This window comes from Hypanus sabinus, chromosome 20, assembly GCF_030144855.1.
Source record: "Hypanus sabinus isolate sHypSab1 chromosome 20, sHypSab1.hap1, whole genome shotgun sequence".
Taxonomy (NCBI): domain Eukaryota; kingdom Metazoa; phylum Chordata; class Chondrichthyes; order Myliobatiformes; family Dasyatidae; genus Hypanus; species Hypanus sabinus.
In genome coordinates, this window is record NC_082725.1 from 12,759,682 (window position 1) to 12,783,057 (window position 23,376).

General features: G+C 42.7%; 1 protein-coding gene across 2 annotated transcripts in view; it reads left to right on the forward strand.

The window, feature by feature from the left end:
• The first annotated feature begins 2,795 nt into the window (after nt 1–2,795).
• osbpl3b (oxysterol binding protein-like 3b) overlaps nt 2,796–23,376 on the forward strand; it is a 166,546-nt gene continuing 145,965 nt past the window's right edge. Inside the window, exon 1 of one of the 2 annotated variants that reach the window (XM_059945110.1) lies at nt 2,796–2,961. The gene's annotated coding sequence lies outside the window, so the exon portion shown is untranslated. The remainder of the gene's footprint in view (nt 2,962–23,376) is intronic. The other variant, XM_059945111.1, reaches the window with a different exon arrangement.

Genomic DNA, 23,376 nt, shown 5'->3' on the forward strand with positions numbered 1-23,376 from the left:
TTTAATCCTAAATCTACGATTAGCTTCTAGTCTCACCTAACCTTGGTGGGGGGGGGGGGGGGGGGGAAGCCTGTGTGTATTGACCCTATCTTTACCCTCATGATTTTGCATACCTCTATAAGCTTCACTAGTTTTATAAGCTGCAACTTGTATGTCATGTTTTCACCCAGAAGATAGAACACTGCACATGAACAGGCCCTTCAGCCCACGATGTCTGAACCACTGCCAGATTCAACTAAATGTCTACCGCCCGCACATGATCCATTTTCCTCTATTTCTTACATTTTCATGTGTCAATCTAAACTGCCATTATTGTATCTGCTTCTACTAGTGCCACTGGCAGCCTTTCCTGGCTCCTTCCACTTTCTGCATAAAAAGACTTGACCCACACATTTCACTTAAGCTTCCTACCCTGGGAAAAAAACTCTGACTGGGGACCTTATTTATGCCTTTAAACTTCTATCAAGACTCCTCTCAGCCTCCAGTACTCCAGAGAGAAGAATTCAAGATTGTGCAATCTCTCCTTATAGGTCATGCCCTCTAAAGTATGAGCGGTGTATTATTTACAGGTTTCCACTTCCCTACTAATCCGGTTTTACACTGGTGTCTTAATTCATTTGTTAAAGGCTGCCCTTCCCACTTACTTTGGTCCTTAGTGTCCCCTCCTCTCCCTCTCTTATGCTCAGAGTCATATGTGCAATGGAGAGTATATTGACCAGCTGCATCACAGGCTGGTATGGAAACACTAATGCACTTGAATGTAAAATCATACAAAAAGTAGTGGATACAGCACAGTCCATCATGGGTAAAGCTCTCCCCACCACTGGGCACATCTACATGAAACACTGTCGCAGGAAAGCAGCATCCATCATCAGAGACGCCCACCACCCACGTCATACTCTTCTCACTGCTGCCATCAGAAAGAAGGTACAGGAGCCTCAGGACTCACACCAGCAGGTTCAGGAACAGTTATTACCCCTCAATAATCAGGCTCTTGAACCAGAGGGATAACTCATTCAACTTCACTTGCCCCATCATTGAAATGTTCCCACAACCAATGGACTCACTTTCAAGGACTCTTCATCTCATGATCTCGATATTTATTGCTTATTCATTGATTATTATTATCATTATTATTTATTGTTTGTATTTGCACAGTTTGTTGCATTCTACACTCTGATTAAATACCCAAGTTGAGCAGTTTTTCATTGATTCCGTTATGGTTATTTTATAGATTTGTTGAGTATGCCCACAAGAAAATGAATATCAGAGTTGTATATGGTGACATATATGTACCTTAATAATAAATTTACTTAGAACATTTGAACTTTTTCATACTCTGAGGAACAATACTCAGTGACCATTTTATTAGGTACACCTGTACACTTGCTCATTGATGCAAATATCTAATCAGCCAACCAAGTGGCAGCAACTCAGGGCACAAAAGCATGCAGACATGGTCAAGAGGTTCAGTTCAAAGTTAATACACGTACACATGATACTGGCTTCTATAGGGAGCGTACTTGTCGAGAAATGGTTCAGTATATAATGACTGAATGCAGTTCCTGTGAGATGCAAAGGAAACATCTAATTGCTAAACTGAGCTCTATGGAACAAACAAATTTTAATATGGAACAAATTTTAGGATGTCAGTATAATCATAATGTACATAATTTGACTTTCTAGAAAGCTTTAGACTTTTTGATATAAGTTGATTATTTTGGGAGGGTGGAATTAGTGGATAGACTTCCTGTCTTTTTTGCTGCCCACTCCAACTCAGTAGGTGGCGGTAACGCACCTTATATGGGTCTGCCAACAAAGCGATTAAACTTCACAAGAGAGGTTCGGCTGTTCCTCAGAATGAACGCCAGGATGGGGTAGAAATGTGGTCTAACTGACTTTGACTGAGGAATAATTGCTGGTTCCAGGCAGGGTGGTTTGAGTACCTCAGAAACGACTGGTCTGGGATTTTCATGCTCAACAATCTCTACAGAGAATGGTGCGAAAACCAAAAAAAAAATAAATTAGTAAGTGACAGTCTCGTGGGCGAAAATGCCTTGTTAATGAGGGAGATCAGAGGACAATTCCCAAACGGGTTCAAGCTGTCAAATAACCTCGCGTTAGAACAGTGGTGTGCAGAAGAGCATCTCTGAATACACCACAGCTGGAACCTTGAAGTGGACGGTTCTACAGCAGCAGAAGATCACGAACATACACTCAGTGGCCATTTTATTAGGGACCGAATGTATATCCTAAGCCCTATTCCCTTTTCCCGGAACCACTTTTGAACGCTTTAGCAAAATCTGTTTCTTCCGACAAGCCCAAAGTCGCTTTGACATGATATTCCAGCAAAGCATCAACACCTGTTTTCTATGTTTTTTTTCCGTAAGATGACATAATGATTTTTAAAAATATGAACTGTAAAGGTTGGCTTTGTAGTCTTCGGTCAGCGAAGTGTCCCCGTCCGTGAATATCAGTCTTTCTCTCTGCACTGTTTTATTTACTGGGGAGGGAGAAATCGGTGGTTTAAATACATACCCTGCTGAGGGATTTTGTCCAGCTAATCAGTGGATATTCACAGGCCCTGACAGCCCTGTCGGGCTTTAATCAACACTTGCAATTATCTTAACTACCTGCAGCAAGTTGGCGTGGTGTGTGAATGAACATGAGGACGTCATGGAAATGCCGGGGAGGTGGGCGACGTTATCAGCCAACGCGCGCCCTGTGATTGGTGGCTGCCTGGGGCTGTCGCACTGGCCCGCCTTTGCAAGTGTGCTGTGCCACTTTTCCGCGATTGCCCCTGCCCGTCTCTCCCTCCGAACGAGGCCGGATTCCTTTCGCTTGGATTTGTCCCCGGCCGCCTCTTCGGCGGGGGCTGAGCTCCGCGGCGGGTTCCTAGGGGGAGGCGAAGTGAGCGAGATCGCGACCGCGAGAGGAAGTGTCGGCTCCTGGGGCATCCAGGTAAGGGTGCGTGCGTGTGGCCGGGGTGGCAAGATGCAGGAGACTCTAGTCGGCTGTTCGAACTCGGGCTTGGCGCGTTACTTCGTGGTTAACAGCTGTTCGTGGCGTTGTTCCCAACTTAAACTTGTCGAACTTTCTTCCAAATGCAGACCCGGTTCCTCAGCAGCTCTCCCTAGTAAACACTCTCGTGTTTAGTGTTGGAACATTTTAAAGTGTAAGAAAAAAGTGTAATTTAGGAAATAATATTAGCAGTGTTACTGAGTTGCGTTATTACCATGCGATGTTACTCCATTGATCCATACCACCATTTAAAATACGGTTAACATAACTTTTTATGTTAACGTGTAAACATAGCTTTTCTTCCCCCCCCCCCGTAAGAAAAAAACCTGAGGTGTTTGAGTTGAATACATAGCAAGGTATTTGTCTCAAGCCGTAGAGATCTAGCCATACTGTATGGTTCAGTAACTTTGAAAATAGACGGAAAGTGAACGGCGTTGGTCTCTGGTGCAGGGAACGACTGACTGCTACATGCAATACAATCTTAAGCATGGTTTAAAATAACAAGCGGAGGGGATGTTTTTCTTTTTGACGTGAAGAGCTGGGAATCCCTTTTCTGATTGCAGTGCGGGTGCGAGGTGGAGTCATTGAGAATAGAAGATTTCAACGTTTAAGCAAAGTTTGGATAGGTAGATATAAAGGAGAGGAAGGGTACGGAGGGCTTTGCTCCCGGTGCAGCTCGATAGGAGTGGGCAGTTTAAATGACTCAGCACGGACTAGATGGGCCGAAGGGTTTGTTTCTGCGCTGTACTTTTATATGACTCTAAGACACAGAGTTGACATGGTGAAGGATGCACTTGCATCCCTCAAGCATTACATTATTTGGGTTAAGAAACGCAGTATCCTAACTTGTTGAGTTCGCGGGACATTGTTGGGGCGTGGATTCATTGCAAGACGACCGGTCTGAATGTGATGCGACAATGTACGTTGGGCGGATTCCGAGGTAAACTCCCGAATGAAGTGTGGTGTCGGGGAAGCAGTCTTGTATGATTTCAACTTCAGGCACGATTAAGCAACGCCTGGGTGCAAGTTAAGCAGATGGTGGACCGTCAGGTAGTCAGAGTCCTTGCTTCGGATTATATGGGGGTAACACGCAGCAGGTCGGACAGCATCTGTGGAGAGGAATAAACAAGCAGTCGCGTTTCGGGCTGAGACCCTGCATCAAGACAGAATGGGCAAGTATGAGGGAGCGTTATAAGAGAAAGACATTTGATCGCCGTAGTCATCGAGGAATGACAGGGAAAATACCTGCTTCGATCTCAACCACAACTAGTTCTGTTTATCTGGTCACTTTGGCATCCATAGTGCTCCGCAGAAGCATGTAGACAACGTATTTTAAGTCAGGAATATTAAAAAAAAAAGATGGAAAGTTAAATGTATGGCCAGATTGTAATGGGAAAGAGGCGATTAAGTGTTCGGGTAGTTAATGGGAGACCCAGTAAGTTTATGGCTTTGCTGTTAAATGGAGGAGCGCATTAGCTTTCACTGTCCTCGGAGACCTGCCACATAGATTATGAAAACTGTTTAGCATTTCAAATCAGTGCTTGTAACGTGAAGTCCAAAAACAACACTTATTTCATTTTCTCACTGCCTTTGTGGGTGTCAGTGGCGACATCAACATTCATTTCCGTTGGCCATTCGAAAAGTTGATGCTAAACGGCTGCAAAGACGTCCTGCTGGCGAAGGTATTTGTTGACTCGGAAGTTCCACGATTTAAAGCTAGCACAGGTGAAATAAGCTGTAAGCTGTTCTGACTCTGGCTGGTTTATACCTCGGGGTGGAACTTGTATAGTTGCGTGACCACGCGAGTCGGGAATAATGTCCTCCCGAGGGATTGTTCCCTAAATGGAGAGCGCCTGCGCATGGCTTGGTGTAACGCGGGAAGGCTGATGCCAGATCGGGTTCGGGGGTCAAGTGACATGGCCTGCAAGACGATTGCCGAACCTTTCACTGCTGCAGCCTTCCTCCGCCTCCGCTGCTGTTGTGATGTGTCGTCACCTTCCACCGGAGCCACCCATGAGATGAATGGCTCTTTCACTGGATTCACCCCTTGGCCCGACCGCCATGTGTGACCCTACCAGGAGCGAAGCGTCCGTTGGCTGAACTCCAGCAGTAACCCTCAGGGGATCTCGGGAACTCACAAAGTGACAGTCCTCGGAGAAGGGAATTTAAATATCGTGGTATCCTAGTATGTGACCTTTAAGCCACTCTTATAAAGATATAGATTAGCTTTATTTGTAGTATAAAATTATAGGGTACATACATATAACTAAGGTACCCAAAGCTTTTGCATACTACGGTGATAATTTTATGTATTGCACTGTACTGCTGCCACACACAAAAAAACACATTTTATTGCATATGTGAGTGATAATCAACCTGATTCTGGTATCAGAATCAGGTTTATTATCACCAGCATGTGATGTGAAATTTGTTAACTTAGCAGCAGCAGTTCAATGCAATAGATAATCTAGCAGAGAGAGAGAGAAAAAAATAATAAAAATAAAACATAATAATAAATAAACAAGTAAATCAATTATGTATATTGAATAGATTATTTAAAAATGTGCAAAAACAGAAATACTGTATGTTAAGAAAAGTGAGGTAGTGTCCAAAGCTTCAATGTCTATTGAGGAATCGGATGGCAGAGGGGAAGAAGCTGTTCCTGAATCGCTGAGTGTGTGCCTTCAGGTTTCTGTATCTCCTACTTGATGGTAACAATGTAAAAAGGGTATGCCCTGGGTGCTGGAGGTCTTTAATAATGGACGTTGCCTTTCTGAGACACCGCTTCCTAAAGATGTCCTGGATACTTTGTAGGCCAGTGTCCAAGATGGAGCTGACTAGATTTACAACCTTCTACAGCTTTTTTCGGTCCTGTGCAGTAGTCCCTCCATACCAGACAGTGGTGCACCCTTACAGAATGCTCTTCATGGAACAATTATAGAAGTTTTTGAGAGTATTTGTTGACATGCCAAATCACATCAAACTCCTAATAAAGTATAGCTGCTGTCTTGCCTTCCTTATGTCTACATCAATGTGTTGGGATCAAGTTAGATCCTCAGAGATCTTGACACCCAGGAACTTGAAGCTGCTTAGTAGACTTTGAATGGGCAGGGGGAATCATGGTTGGGAAAGGGGAGGGAGTGGGAAGTACCAGAGAGACATTCTATAATGATCAATAAACCAATTGCCTGGAATTAAATTACCTTGCCTGGCGTCTCAGGGCTGGGTGTCTGTGTACACATGCCAGTCCCCAGTGTTCTGGCACTCCTTCTCTGCCAACACCCCTCCCATGGTGCTGCACCCTCACCACTCCCAACATCCTTTGCTCCCGACAGACTTACAAACTCGTAGACGAATACAGCACTGTGCAAATGTGTTGGCACCAAAGTCTTTTGTACTGTACTGTACTTCAAACATACAGTGAAATTAGTCATTTGCCTCAACAACTAACAGACCAAGGATGTGTTGGAGGAGGTCCAAAAGTTTTGCCATGTTTCGGAAGCCAACATAGCTTGCATGTTAATTATTAGCCTTTACCAACCTATATTTGGACTGTGGGAGGAAACCAGAGCTCCCAGAGGAAACTCGTGTGGTCACAGGGAGAACATACAAACTCCTTACAGACAGCAGTGGGAATTGAACTCCTGTCACTGGTGCTGTAAAGCATTAACAATAACCACCACACTACTGTGCCAATTGCCCTTATTTAATCAGGACCCATCTGAGAGATCGTTGAAGGAGGTGGATGCGATGCCATTCATTCTCTCCATCTCTGGCACTCTGACTGTAAGGGCCGACCGTGTAACCTACTCTAGAAACTGCCTAGAATTTCCCTAGTGCTAGTCGTCTATGCTTCTAAGCTCCATGTACCTATCTAGGAGGCTCTTAAAATAGTCTATTGTATCTGTTTCCACCACCGCCGCCAGCAGCACATTCCATGCACCAACCTCACTCTGTGTGGAAAAACTTGCCCAGACATCTCCTTGGTACCTATTTCCAAGCATCCTAAACTATGCCCCCTCGTGTTAGCCATTTCAGCCCTGGGAAAAAGCCATATGATCGACACCCCTCATCATCTTATACACCTCTTTCAGGTCACCTCCCATCTTCCATCTCTCCAGCAAGAAAAGGCCAAGTTCACTCAACATATTCTCAGAAGGTACGCCCTCCAATTCAGACAACGTCCTTTTAAAACTTCCCAGCACTCTCTCTATAGTATCCACATCCTTCCTGTAGTGAGGTGACCAGAACTGAACACAGTACTCCAAGTGGGTTCTGACCAAGGTCTTATATCACTGTAACGTTACCTCATGTCTTGAACTCAGTCCCATGGTTGATGAAGGCCAACACACCGTACACCTTCTTAACAACACTGTCAACCTGTGCAGCAGCTTTGAGTGTCCAATGGACAAAGACCACAAGATTTCGCTGATCCTCCACACTGCCAAGAGTCTTGCATTCATATTTTGTCTTCAAATTTGACCTACCAAAATGAATCACTTCACCCTCATCTGGGTTGAAGTCCATCTGCCACTTCTCAGCCCAGTTCTGCATCCTACCAATGTCCTGCTGTAACCTCTGACAACCCTTCACATTATCAATAACATCCCAACCTTTGTGTCATCAAAGAAAGTTAACGCATGGGAATATCATGGTCTTATTGAATGGCAGAGCAGATTCAAAGGGCTGGATTTCTGAGTCTTCCTCCTAACATGTGTGTTTATACGAAGAGGCATTGGAAAGTCTGATGACTCACTTGCTACCTGTACCCTGGCTCTTTGTTGTTGCAATATTTGTTTGACTGGCTGAAATATTGGCCGAGGAAGGCTCATTAGCAACATTTAAAAGCCATCTAGATAAGGATGTGGAAAGAAAGGGTTTAGAGGGCTATGGGTCAAATATGGGCAGATGCAGCTTGCTGACTGGCAGTTCGGTCAGCATGGATAATTTTGGCCAAAAGTCACGTTTCCGTGTTGACTCTGATAGATTTGACTAGACAAAAAAGCAGGTTGGTACAAACTAGATGGGCTAAAGGGCCCATTTCTATAATTTTGTAATGTCATAATATGACTATGAGTGGTCAAATTATGTTTTATTTTAGTGGTGATCTCCTGTTAATGATGTTTGAAGTTGGATATTTGAACATTCCTATTAAAGGTTGACGTGCAAATAAGAACATTGGAACCATTTGCAGACATTCCCAATTCACTTTATTACAGACGGAATATCATCACTGAAGCAGGCAGGCGATGATTATCCATCTTAAGCAACTGTTCTTGGAAAATACATTCAGAGATATATTTGGAATGAGTTGCGCACACAAAAATGCCGGGCAAACTCAGCAGAACAGTCAGCATCTATGGAGAGGAACAAATCATTGGGAATGGGCTATCATTTTATGTGGTGGCCCTTCATCTGGACCAATTCTGCAGAATCTCTTGTGTTTTATATTTGGAATGAGATGATTTAAGTTTGGATTGCAAATCTCTTTTGTGCCAGGTTTGACTCTGGCCATGTCAGTGTATTTGCCTACCCTTTCCTCCCAATTTTCATTTTTACTCAGACTCCTTGTTGATGCACCAGTTAAATATTGTTTTGATGTAAGATGGAACCCTGTGGGGTTCAAGGTCTGAAGACAATTGGTCAAGTCAGAGAACAAGCTGAGAATCAGGCAGCAGGATGAAAGTGAGTGGTACTTGACAGCAATAATACTGAGAATATTCCAGCACGTTCGTAGGGTGTGGTTGGTCATATTTTGTTTGTCCTTTCCCTTGTAGGATATTTTTTTCTAGTATGTGCCAATGCACAGAAACGTCTTGACTAATGGTACGTAAGATTCTGGAGCTCACCTTCTGCATCACAGCTGGGAGGTTGTCAGGGTTCCAAGACTTTGCAGTTTTGAATGTACAGTGCTTGGCTGCTTTCTGATACCTTAGAGCAGATTGGTGTCTGCTCAGGTTGGCCGACAGCAGACACGAGCAACCACATCCAGAAGATTGGTTCAGGCAAAGGAGTCCCTGGGTCTATAAATGTCTAAGGAAAACAGGGACAATTTAAGATGCAGCTACCTGCTCTGTAAGTGAAACAACCATGGTTACCCTATAAGATCACGGTCTACCAACTGAATTCCTATTGGTATCATGGCATTCATTCGGTTGGCATATTTTTAGGTGACTTGTGCTGCACATGGTGCAATATTCTGCCATTCTCATTGAATCAGGACTGGGCACTTCTCGTGATAATGATTTTGTGAGCTACAGTATTGTGCAAAAGTCTAAGCACATATGGTGAATAATGTGTGTGTGTGTGTGTGTGTGTATATATATATATATCTGTATGTGTATTTTATATAAATAAATATATTAGGACAAGACTTTTGCAGTTTGTAAATCTGTTGGGAGCAAAGGATGTTGGGAATAGCGATGGTGGAGCACCACGGGTGTGCATGAAACAGGTAGCAGAGAAGGAGTGCTGAGGTGTGGTGTGGCATGACATCCCAGACCTGAGACACCAGGCAGTTCTGGTTGTCTCATTATAGGAAGGTTGTGGAAGCTTTAGAGAGAGTGCAGAGGAGATCTACCAGGTTGATACCTGGATTAGAGAGTCTGTCTTATGAGGATTGGTTGAGGGAGCCAGGGCTTTCTCTTTGGAGCAAAGGAAGATGAAAGATGATTTGGTAGAGGTGTACAAGATGACAAAAGCATAGATCAAGAGGATAGCCAGAGACTTTTTCCCAGGGCGGCAATTGCTAATACAAGGGGACATAACTTTAAGGTGATTGGAGAAAGTGATCAGAGGCAAGCATTTTACACAGGGAGTCTTGGGTACATGGAAACGCACTGCCAGGGGTGGTGGTAGAGGGTGACACCTTGGGGATATTTAAGAGAGTCTTAAATAGGCACTTGGATGGTAGAAAGAATTGGAGGCTCTGTAGGAGGGAAGGGGTAGATGACCTTAGAGTAGATTAAAAGATTGGCACAATGTTGTGGGCTGAAGGGCTGCTATGTTCTATGCTTTAGACCCAGACTGGCTGTTCTGTTCTGCAGACAGAACAGAACACTACAGCACATTACCGTCTCTTTGGCTCGCAATGTTGTGCCAACCTTTTAACCTACTCCAAGATCAATCTAACACTTCTCTCCTACACACCCTGCCCTTTTTCTTTCTCTTCATATGTTAGCTGAAGGATCAAATGAGTTTTGATATGTTTCCTGGTAAATTTTTAACAAATCCAGAGCCAGTGGGAGAGTATATAACTGGAATACGCAGCTGTCTGAGACCTGGTTTGAAATATGATTTATGTAGGTTGGTGAATTTAGTTCTTGCTATGAAGAACTCTCACTTACAGGAATGACTTTAGTTAACCTACTTAGTATTGGAGGAGCTTGCCCACATAACAAAGCTCAACTGTATTCCCCATTTTGAGTGGGAAGGATCTAAGCTGTGACTTTTTTTTCCTAGCATCAGTTAGTGCTGACTTCCTGAGCCACAATGATAATGGATACTTGTTTGTGACCCGGGGGGGACGGGGGACTCTACACCCTTGTTAGTGTTGTACTGCGTTCATTAGGTGGTAGTTAGCAGGATGTTCTTACATGCGGTTCACCTGATACCGAGTAATGTCCTTGCTGATCAGTACTGGAGCTAACCAGAGCCACTGTCCCAGATGGAGACCGTTATTTCACGACCTAGAGAGAGGGCGCACTGTTGATGAGAGGAAAAGCACCAAACAGATTGCAAAGTGGGAGTGAGGACCAAAAGGTCTGAAGTGGGTGACTCTGTTGCTTGACTGTTCTGTGCCGCATACAGTCATAGAGCATTTCAGCACAGATACAGGGTCTTTGGCTCATCTAATCTGTGTCAGCTTGGTGCTTCTGACTTGTCCTATCTGCCTGCACCTGGACCGTATCTCTCCATACTTCTCTCATCCATGTGCCTGCCCAAACTTCTCTTAAGTGGCCTTCTTGATGGGCAGAATGGCCTACTTCTGTTCCTATATCTTGTGGTCTAAAAGTTGCCATTGAACTCACATTTGCCACTTAATGCTGGGGGCTTGTTCACACTTGCATCACACTTTGAGTGAAGGAGTTCCCTTTAAATATTGCATCTTTCACCCTTAACCTCTGACCTGTAGTTCTAGTCTCACCTAACCAGAGGGGAAAAAGCCTGCATACATTTGCCCTGTCTCATTCGTTTGTTTTGTGCTGTGTCCTGTGATGTAGGTGATCGTGGTCTTTCCACGACCATGACTGCTCTTGGCAATTTTTTCTACGGAAGTGGCTTGCCATTGCCTTCTTCTGGGCAGTGTCTTTACAAAACAGGTGACACCAGCCATTATCAATACTCCTCAGAGATGGTCTGCCTGGTTTCAGTGGTCGCGTAACCAGGACTTGTGAATGCATCAGCTGCTCATACGAACATCCACCTCCTGCTTGCATGGCTTCATGGGATGGGGTGGGGTGTGGGCTAAGTAGGTGCTACTTAGGTCCAAGGGTGACCTCCACGTTAGCAGAGGGGAGTGCCTTACACAGGCTTTGGTAGAAATGTATCTCTACCCCTCCATCCTATCTATATTCCTCATAATAACGTCCTAATGTATTCAGTGTTTCCCTTGAACTCAGGTTCTCAATTCCCAGCAACATCTTGTAAATTTTCTCTACCCTCTTTCAAGCTAAGTTGGCACACTTTCAGATATGATACTGCAGTCAGTAGGTATTTTTTTGTTCTCCTGGCACCTAGATCCAGTTTCTTTTTCATTTTTATTATTATGCATTATCGCATCATTTTAGTAATATCAGGTGGCTTGCAGAAGATTTGAGAATCTTCCTTGTTAAAATCAAATTGGGTACAAAGATTTATTAAACCTGGTTTTACCACGGAACATTCTGGAGGTTCTCTGGAGGCTGGATAGCATCTATGGAGAACATAAGACAGGGTACAGAATTAAGTCAATTGGCCCATCAAATCTAAATGACTTATCTTTCCCTCTCAACCCTTCTCCATGTAACTTTTGACACCCATTCTAATCAAGAACCTATCAATTTCCCCTTTAAATGCACCCAGTGACATGGCCTCTACAGCCACCTGCGACAATGAATTCCACAGATTCAACACCCTCTGGCTAAAAAATAATCTCTTCATTCTGTTCTAAAGGGAGAGAACTGGATTTCATGTGATGACTTCAAAATTGTTTGCTTTTTGCAGCAAATCAGGTTACAGAAATTCAGCTTTACGGAATTTACAAACTGCTACCCAACATTTGGGGCACAGAATAAAATTCACACTTACAGGACAATGCAGATAGAAACTAATTAGTGTTAACAGTAAAACTAGCAGTGTTAAGGAATGGTGAAGTAAAAACAGAAACTGCTCGAAATACTCAGGTCAGGCTGCATCTGTGGGAAGAGAAACAGAACTAATGTTTCAGGTCTTGTGACAAAGTCTTTGATTTGTAACATTAACATTGTTTTTCTGTTCCTCAGATGTGTTCTGACTTGCTGAGTATTTCTGGTATTCTCTCCTTTCATTCCATAAAACCACAAGACATAGGATCAGATAAGTGTTTTCTTAGATAAGGGCCCCATACCTGCTCACGATACTCCACATGAGGTCTTCACCAGTGTCTTATAAAGCCTCCGCTTACATCCTTGCTTTTATATAACAGTCCTCTTGAAATGAATGCTAACATCACATTTGCCTTCCTTACCATTGACCTAACCTGCAAATTAACCTTTAGGGAATCCTGCACGAAGACTCCCAAATCCCTTTGCACCTTGGATTTATGAATTATCTCCCTGTTTATAAAATAATATATATATGCTTTTATTCCCTTTAGCAAAGTGCATGACCATACGCTTCTCAATGCTGTATTCCATCTGCCACTTCTTTGCCCAGTCTCCTAATCTGTCCACATCTTTCTGGAGCTCCCCAGCTTCCTCAACACTACCTGCCTCTCCACCTATCTTCATATCATCGGAAAACCTGGTCACAAAGTCATCAGTTCCATCATCCAAACCATTTTCGCACCACTGACCACTGCGAAGCATCACTAGTCATCGGAAAAGGTTCACTTTGTTCCCACTCTTTGCCTCCTGCCAATCAATCAATCCTCTATCCATGCTAGTACCTTAACTGGAGTACAATAGGTTCTTGTCTTCTGAGGCAGCCTCACGTGCAGCATCTTGTCAAAGGCCTTCTGAAAATCCAAGTGCACAACATCCACCAGTTATCCTTTGTCTAACCTGTTTTTCATTTTCTCAAAGAATTCCAAGATTTTCCCTAAGGAAATGATGCTGACTTTGACCTATTTAATCATGTGCCTCAACGTACTTTGCGATCTCATCCTTAATAATCAACTCTAGAATCTGCCCAGCTGCTGAGATCAGGCTAACTGGCTTATAATTTCCTTATCAGTTTCCTAACTGACTTATCTACCTTCAGAGCTCTCAGGTTCACAAGCACCTTCTAGTGACTGCAACTGCACTCACCTCTGCCCCCGACACTCTCGAACGTCCATGATACTGCTGTTGTCTTCCACAATGAAGTCTGAGCAAAATCCTTATTCAGTTCATCCGCTATTTCTTCGTCATTTTCCAGTGGTCTAATATCTACTTGCATTTCTCTTTTACTGTTTATATATCTGAAAAAACTGCTTGGTGTCCTCTTTGATATAATTGGCCACCTTGCTTTCAATATTTCATCTTTTTCCTCCTTAAAGGCTTTTTACTTGCCTTCTGTTGGTTTTTAAAGGCTTCCCAATCCTCAAACTTCCCTCTTAATTTTTGGTCTATTATATGCCCTCTCTTTTGCTTTTATGTTGTCTTTGACTTCTCTTGACAGCCACAGTTACTTCATCCTGCCTTTTAGAATAGTTTTTCTTTGGGATGTATCTATCCTGTGTCTTGCTGCTCTGTTGTCATCCCTGCTAATGTTCTCTTCCAATCATCTTTGGCCTGCTTCTCTCTCATACATTATCTCCTAAGATAAGATCATTATCTTAGGAGATTATGATCATCATAACATTATGATTGTTACCTCCCAAGGGTTCCTTTACCTTAAGCTCTCTAATCAAATTCTAGGTTTCCAGCATCCACAGTTTTTACTCTGACTTTACATTTTTAAGGGAGTTGTGTATCACAGTTTTCAAGTGTCACCAACAATTTGTTAGTTGAAATTGACTTGTTCTCCTACATCGACCCATTTACAGTCTAGAGCACATGCCCTAGATGAATATTGTTTCATGCAGAAGCAAATCTTGAAACAATAAATGAATGTGGATTAGCTACTTGCATCTGAGTAGCTGCATAATTGCTACAGCAGCATTATAATGATGAGAATGAAGGATTGACACTTGAGGACAGCTTGATGGCTCTGGGCCTATTCTTGTTGGAGGTTATTGAAAACCTATCAAATATTGAAAGACCTAGATAGAGTGGATGAGGAAAGAATGTTTCCTATAGTGAGGGAGCTTAGGACCAGGGAGCACAGCCTCAGAATAGAAGGGCGTGCCTTTAGAACAGAAATGAGAAGGAATTTCTTTAGCTGGTGCTGGATTCTGTGGGATTTATTCCTATAGATGGCTGTGGAGGCCAAGTCTTTGGGTATATTTAAAGTGGAGGCTGACAGGTACTTGATTAATCAAATGGCCTCTTTCTTCTCCTGAGTTTTATGGTTTTATGGTCTACAAAGAAATAAGTTCCTCTGGGGAAAAAAATGGTGCAAATGTTACGTGGAATGTTACGCTGAGTTGCATTCGTCTATTACTTTGATGACCTGGATGGTGGAGTAACATCGCAAGTAGTACATATGTGAGAACTGGTTTGAAAAGTGTGTAGAACATGTTCGATAATAATGTGAGAAGAAATAATTACCTGAATAAAGCATCTTTACTTTTTATGCAGTGGAGGAGCTTTATTGAGAGGATGAAAATTTGCTGTTGTTCTGGAGGCAGAGAAAATAAATTAACAATTGGTTGATTTATGATGGTTGACAAGGAAGTGTTTTGTGTTTGAATAAATTTAAATAGATTGTGGTTTAAAATCAGATTAAGCCCTACATATGAATATTTATTTATCTAGGGATACAATGAAGAACAGGCCCAACAAGCCATACTGCCCAGAAACAAACTTATTTAACACGAACCTTATCACAGGACAATTTACAATGACCAATTAACCTACTAATCGGTATGTCTTTGGACTGTGGGAGGATCGTGGGGAGAACATACAGTCTCCTTATAGATGGCGCTGGAATTGAATTCTGAAATGACTCAAATGGTGATAGTGCTGTGCTATGGCGCAACACTGCCATGGCGCCCATGGTAATGGAATTGTTTAGGGGATCCGTAACAGAAATTTCAAAGTGACCTCACAAGTTGTGAAATGTCAGACAAACTTTTAAAAGTTTTATGAAGAACTTAAAGTTTCTTAATTGATGAAATTTTCTAATAAATATAACTAATTAGGAATATTACATATGAACACTAGAAGGCTGGTGGGCATCTGAAGGTTATTGCTTCTCTCAGTGGTTAACTGTTTTTGATCTAAAGTAAAATTAAAAATAAAAATTGTCTTCGCCTTTTCAAAAGCAGATGGAATTCGTTTATAAAAATTCTTTAGTTAGGCTATGCATTGAGTAACTAAATTAGGCCATGGAAATGAGGGATAATCAGAATGGATTATATTGACATCTGCTAAATCTGGCAAAATTATTCAATGGAGATAGCTGCTGGGGCTGCTGTTCACAAATTGCACAAGTGACTTGTCGTGTTGTCTGTATTTGCCATTTACTCTAATTTGGGGAACGGGTCTGTTAATGGGATGGTGCAGTTCATACAAAAGGAAAATGCTATATAAAATACAAAGGAATAATTAACCAATTTGTAATTGGGAAATATATTTAAAGAAAAGGGTGAAGTAATTTAACAGAATCAGGCCATTTGGGCCATCAATTCTGCAGGAATATCTATGGTCACCGATATACAGAGTAATAAGGAAATTTGTTTTTACTTTTGAAATTTATGGAAGTCCAAGAGGTGCATCATTATATAAAAATTTTCATCTGATATGTTTCATCTTTGCTAATATGATTTCATCTAGCAAAGAAGTCATATTAAACCTGCAAGTAGTCTTGGTTAGGATATATTTGTAGCGTACAATTTTGTGGTCTTCATATACTGAGTTGAATGAAGAGCCAAAGGTGAAAATGCAAAGAGTTAAACCATCTTCGTACAAGAACTGAGAAGTTGTAACTCAGATTCAGATTTGCTTGGTGTATGTTCCTTGAAACATGCAGTGAAATGTGCCATTTGTGCTAACAAACAACACAATATCGGGATGTGCTGTGATGTGCCCACAATGTTCAACAGAACAACACAGAACACAGCAAGAAACAAAACAACAAAAGCAAAACAAGCCCATTTCCACCCTCCCACCACTGTCCCACCCTCCGACACGCGTAGTCAGACCTCCAACTCCAGGATGGGCCTCTAGTCTTCAGGCTTCAACTTCTGGACTTGTGCTCGACCTTCGGGCTCCAATATTTATTATTGACCCCAGAATGGCCGATGACAGAATCCTGAACTCCAGGAGATTCTTTATAAGTCCGTTATTTAATTCAATCTGAGTTAGTCCTTATAATTTATTTATTCCAAAAATCACTAACATTTCCATTTAGTAGCATTTAATACTTAAATTATTGGAGGAATTTTGACATTAGAAATATCTTTAAGTCTATTTATTATTTTGTTTGATTTGGTTGGTATAATTATGGATTAGGGTATGATTTGGACATGTACTATGGATGTAGGACATTCATCTGGCCTTGGAGCGTATTGAGGAGCAGTGGGACCGTGGAGTCTCTAGCTCTTAGAGGTGGTAATGCAGGTACTGTGCCTATAAAAACTATTCACCAGACTTGGAAGTTTACATATTTTATTGTTTTACTACATTGAATCACAGTAGACTTGTTTTTTTTTACACTGATCGACAGAAATAGACTCTTTCACATCAAAATGAAAACAGATCTCTACAGTGATCTAAATTAATTACAAATATAAATCACAAAATAATTGATTGCACAAGTATTTGCACCCTTTAATATGACACTCCAAATCATCACTGGTGCAGCCAGTTGGTTTTAGAAGTCACACATTAGTTAAATGGAGATCTGTGTGCAGTCAAGGTGTTTCAGTGGATTGTAGTAAAGACACACCTGTATCAGGAAGGTCCAACCGCTGAAAAGTCAGTATCCTGGCAAAAACAACACCATGAAGACAAACGAACACTCTGGGCCCTCAACTCACGAACCCTAACTGTCCATCTTTGGGATGTACAAGGAAACCAGTGCACCTGGAGGAAATGCTTGCAGTCATGGGGAGCACATACAAGCTCCTCACAGGCAGTGGCAGGAAATGAACCCTAAGCATTGACTGCTGGTGCTGCAGTAGTCTTACACGACCATGCCATGATTTAAGAAGGCAAAATAAAGGTTGACAATGCAACACACACAAAATGCTGGAGTAACTCACCAGGTCAGGCAGCATCTATGGGGAAGAGTAAACAGACACCATTTCAGGCTAAGACCCTTCAGCAGTCTCTTGAAGACAGAGCTGATAGTGTATTTTTGTTAGCCTTTCAATATTCAGAAGTCCAATATCTCAGAAAAGAAATTATCCACCAATTAGAGAGAGCGTTTGAGAAATGATCGTACACACTGTTATAAAGACTTCAGAATTTCCCAACATAAGGATGCTCTCTTTAAAGATGGGTTGGAAGGTATCCCTAGTTCACGACTTCTCAGAAAACACTATTCAGTGATGATATCTATATTCCAAAAGGAGCTGGTCATCTCTGGTACCAACTTCAAGTTTTAGCATTTAACTGTAAAAATGCTAGAGTCACTTTGCTTTAATGTTGATTTTCGAAGAGAATTGTCTTAACTGCTTAGTGCAGAATCTATTCACTAAGACCACTAGACATAAGGAGCCTAATTAGGCCATTCAGCCCATTGAGCCTCCTCCGCTGTTCCCTCACATTGATTTATTATCCCTCTCAATCCCATTTTCTTGCCTTCTCCCCATGACCTTTGACACCTTTACTCTTAAAGAACCTATCAAACTCTGCTTTAAACATACCAAATTACTTGGACTCCACTGACAGATTAAATTAAAAAAAGAAATTCCTCCTCATCTCTGTTATAAAGGGACATCCTTCTGTTCGGAGACTGTGCCGTCTGATCCTGGACTCTCGCACTGAGGGAAACATCCTTTCCACATCCACTCTATCTGGGCCTTTCACTATTCAGATGGTCTTCGTCCTGTGCCAGATACAGGAGAAGTGTTGTGAACAGGACAGGGACTGTACGTTCATTGACCTGGCTAAGGCCTTTGGTACAGTCAGCCGCGATGGTCTCTGGAAGATTCTGTTGAAGCTTGGCTTTCCCTAGAATTCCTCACCGTCCTGCAGCAGCTTCATGAAGCCCAAAGCGGTCGGATTAAACACAACTGCAACCTGTCTGACCCATTCTCTGTCAGTACCAGTGTGAAACAAGGCTGTGTTTTGGCACCGACGCTTTGCCATCTTTTTCAGCATGATGCTTCGAGAAGTGAAAGCCACCACCTCAGAGAGCATCTACATTTGGTTTTGCACTGACGGAAATATCTTCAACCTTCGCTGCCTTCTCGCCCAAACAAAAACCGTTACTCGAGCTACTACATGCAGACGACTGTGCTCTTCTCTCACACACAGGGCACACTACAGGCTGCTTCATCCAGTTCGCCAAGGCAGCAAGGGTTCTCGGGTTAATGGCCTATCTGAAGAAAACAAGCCCCCTCATGATGTTTACAAACCACCTTTGATCAGCACTGACTCCCCTCTCACCATGGTTGAGCAGTTCACCTACCTGGGCAGCATCATCTCCAATGATCTACGCTAGTAAGGGACTATGAGAGTCAACTTGCCAGAGCCAGCAGTAGCTTTGAGAGCCTCCAGAAACGCATGTGGAAGAACCACCAGTTGCGTCTGACCACAAAAAATCCAAGTGTGCAGGGCTGGCTTTGTCACAACACTGCTCTACGACTCCGAAGCCTGGTTCTTGGATCACAGGTAAATCTGGTTGTTTGAGCGCTTCCATCGCCACTGTCTCTGCTCCATCAGGGGTATAGCTAGCTGGATCATGTCTCCACCAACGAGGTCCTGGAGAAGGCTCAACGTCCAAGCATTGAACCCACTTTGCTGCTCACGCATCTCAGCTGGCCAGGTCACGTGTCCCGCACGGACAACCCCAGGTTACCGAAAGCAGTACTCCACTCTCAAGGCAAGAGAGATCGTGGTGCCCCGCGCAATCGGTGCAAAGCCCAACTTAAGCAGCAGCTCTCGCAGGCAAATATCGAGGTCAGTGAGCGACAGCAGCTGGCTTGTGAACGCTGATCCACGGAGCAGCCGGGGATTTTGAGGAATCCGGAAGAGCGACTGCTAACAAGAGGAGGAGATGCAGGAAGGATCCTACTACCCAAGCGCCCACATCCCAGGTGTTCCCGTGTCCCTACTGCTCCGGAGTCTGCAGATCCGGAATTGGCCTCTACAGTCACCAACAATCGTGCCCTCTCTTCTTCCCTCCTGATCTTCACAAATCCATCCATCCAGGTTTCAGTGAGGCTCCCCCTACTCCTCCCCCAATTCTTGTAAACTCCTGTGAGTACAGGCTCAGAGTGATCAAATGCTCCTCATATGTAAACACTTTCATTCTCTAGATTGTTAACACTACATCATGTAAACATTGAGTGCAAGCTAGTTGCACTTTGTATACTTATGGCTCTAAATATTATCTATTTATTGTAAGCTTTGCATCTGAACTGCAGATTCTTTTTCAAAGAATAACTTATCGTAAAACACTGTGGCTTTAATTTTTGTGAATTCTGCCATGTTGTCCTTCGGTTAATATTACAGAATAACCTGATGGTTTAATACTTTCATGGAGGAAAGGTTCTCCATGTCTTGTGTACTTGTGTGTTTTCCACACTTTACTGATAAGACCGAGGAAGTGATTGTGGACTTCAGGTTCAAATTCAAGGTTCATTTATAATCAAGGTATGCAACCCTGAGATTCTTCTTCTCCAGGTAGCCACAAAACAAAGAAAAGCTGTGCACGTCAGTTCAGAGAGAAACGGCAAACCTACCAACACGATCATCAACACCCCCCCCCCCCCCACACACACACATAATGCAACAAGAACTCCCAAAATTTGCATACACAGAAACCTCGGTCACTTTCACCAGCATTATCGAAAGAGAGACTTCGGGCACAGCGACAGGCCACACAGGCCTCCCCTTCAGCAGCAGAGCGATCCCACCCGTGATCAGAGGGTCATCGGCATTATTGAGGGGTCAGCAGTTTAAAGTGTGAGCAGTATCGAGTTCCTGGGTGTCAGCATCTCTGAAGATCTATCCTGAGCCCAACGTATTGATGCAATTGCGAAGAAGGTTTTGATAGTGGCTATATTTCATTAGGGATTTGAGGAGATTTGGGATTTGAGATCTGTCACCCATGATTCTAGCGAATTTCTACAGTTGAACTGTGAAGAGTATTCTGACAGGTTTCATCACCGCCTGATATGGAAAGGCCACTGCACAGGATCATAAGAAGCTGCAGAGGGCTGTAGGGTAGGCCAGCTCTACCATGGGCACTCACCTCCCCACAATCAAGGACATCTTCAAAAGGTGATACCTCAGAAGGGCAGCATCCATTATTAAGGACCTCCACTACTTAAACAAGCTCTTTTCTCATTGCCACTATCAGCAAGGAGGTACAGGAGCCCGAAGTCCCACACTCAACATTTTAGCAACTGCTTCTTCCCTCTTGCAGTCAGATTTCTGAACAGTCCATGAACATATGAATAATACTTCACTATTTCTGTTCCCTTTTTGCACTGCATTTTAGTATTTTTAATATATATTTCTCATTGTAATTTATAGTTTGTTTTTAATGTATTGCACTGTAATGCTGTCACAAAATAACACATTTCGTGACATGCGTCAGTGATAACCAGATTCTGACTCCAATGCTGTCAAACATCTGAGTTGCCTTCACTTGTCTGCCAACAAACAGTCCTGATGAAGGGTCTCAGCCCGAAACGTTGACTGCTTATTCCCATCCTTAGACGCTGCCTGACCTACTGAGTTCCTCCCCCACATAGTGTGTATTGCTCTGGATTTCCAGCATCCTGCGGTGCCTCTTGTGCCAACAATATTTTTTTTACTTTTACCACGCTCAGTTAGATTTACACTTCATGCTTTCTGCTTCCCCTGAGATAAGTGAAAATTTGGTATCTTGGTTATTCTGGTGTTTTTGCTGAAATGTCCTGGTTGCTAGCCCATATTTCATCCAGATTTTAAGTTCTGGCATTTAAACAAATCAAAAGATTGAGCACTGTGTGATGTTTTTGAAGTTCCTAGCTGCAGAGGAAAGATAATGGTGTCTACAGGGACTGAGTCTGCTGACTTACAATTCTCAGGAAAGTCGCTTCATCAATTTGAAATCCATTAACATGAATTACAGCAATTCAATAGATGCTGGGAAGTAATGACTGCAGTCAGGTGTTTGGCAAGCAAAGAGCAGCCACATAAGATAGGTTTAAAGTAAAAACTTTTTACAGTCGTATCTTTTTTGAAGGAATGTGGCCTCTTTGGATGTTTGAACTAAATCTCCAAGTGCGAGGTGGCACATTTGTTGTTAGACAGGAAACCATATTAACATTGTAAAGCTGGTTAAATCCGAATATGTTTGCATAGGTAGATTGTTTCTAAAAGGCTATTGGCCTGATCAAGTGTTTCAGTCTGACACACTGAGACAGTTTATTCCTCTCTGTAGATGCTGCCTGACCTGCTGAGTTCTTCCAGTGTTGTGTACGTATTCTTTGATCCACAGCATCTGCAGTTGTATTTTTGTGTTTTACATGAGTTACCCTGCTATTGGCAAAGAATCTTTTCTGTGAAGATTGGGGGTGGGTGGAGTGAGTTGTTTTATGAAAAGATAGACTAGACTAAAACTCTGCAGCAAAATTCTTGCTTTTTGTTTGTTCATTGGGTCTACAGGTGATTGTTTCTTCTGGCGGTGTCCAGGTATGTTTAGACAGAAACGTAATTGCCAAGTAATTGATGAGTAAGTTTTAAATGTAAATACTATTATATTACACAGCTATGTGTAACAAACTTTGTCAAATACATTAGTGCACAGTAGCATTGCAAAGGATGTTGGGAATGATGGGAGCGGTGTGGGACTGCTGGTAGAGAAGGAGTGCTAGGGGTGGGGGCTGACGGGGCTGCAGACGCACCCAGTCTTGAGACAGTAGGCAAAGTCACTTGATTCCAAAGAACTGGTTTATTGAAGCAGAATCAGGTTTATCATCACTCAGATATGTCATGAAATTTGTGTTTTTTTGTGTGGCAGCAGTACAGTGCAATACATAAAATTACTAGAGTACTGTGCAAAAGTCTTAGACACCCTAGCTATATAGACCGTAAATATTTTATTTCTACCTATTTTTTTATGCAGGCAGGAAGCTGGAGTAATATGAGCCCATATTAATCTTTCATGACAGTCAGTGAGGAGCCAGCTTAAACGAATAACAAAATTTAATTGTTGAAAATACATTGGCTGCAGATCTTAATGATGCAATTTTACTCATGCGCCCTCTCTGACACCACCATTTGAATTAACATTGATGGAAGGATTCAGGGAAGTGGTATGAGTGGATTCTGTTTCTGAACTTATGGGCTACAGGTCGAACCCCAGTGAAATTGGATTTATGAAAAAGAAACCATCAGTTTTTAGAATTAATAGCGAGCAAAATAAACTGGCAGTGAAAGTGGTGTACTTTTACTTTGCCTTTAAGTTACCGGATGAGAGATTACTGTATAAAACAAAATTGGAGAGCACGATCCTGGGAATAAAATGCTGACATGGATCGTGCATTGGATAATGGACTGGATATGGAACGTATAATAGGAATAGACTGTGACCTTTGGTTTGGGGAGTTGTGATCAGAGGGACACTGCAGAGATCAGCACTGGCGACATAAGTTAAACTATCGGGTATTTTATAACGAAGCTTGTGGTTGATGCAAAACTAGATTGTGAGAGGAGGGTGCAGAACGTCTTCATGCGTGCGAGGAAACACATGAAAGACCTAGATAGACTGGGCTTGCAGAGGATATTTCCTGTCGTGGGGGAGTCGAGGACTGTGGGCACAGCCTCAGAATAGAGGGACATCCCTTTAGAATAGAGATGAGGGGGAATTTCTTTAGCCAGAGGTTGGTGAATCTGAAATTCATTGCCACAAATGGCACTGGAGGCCTAG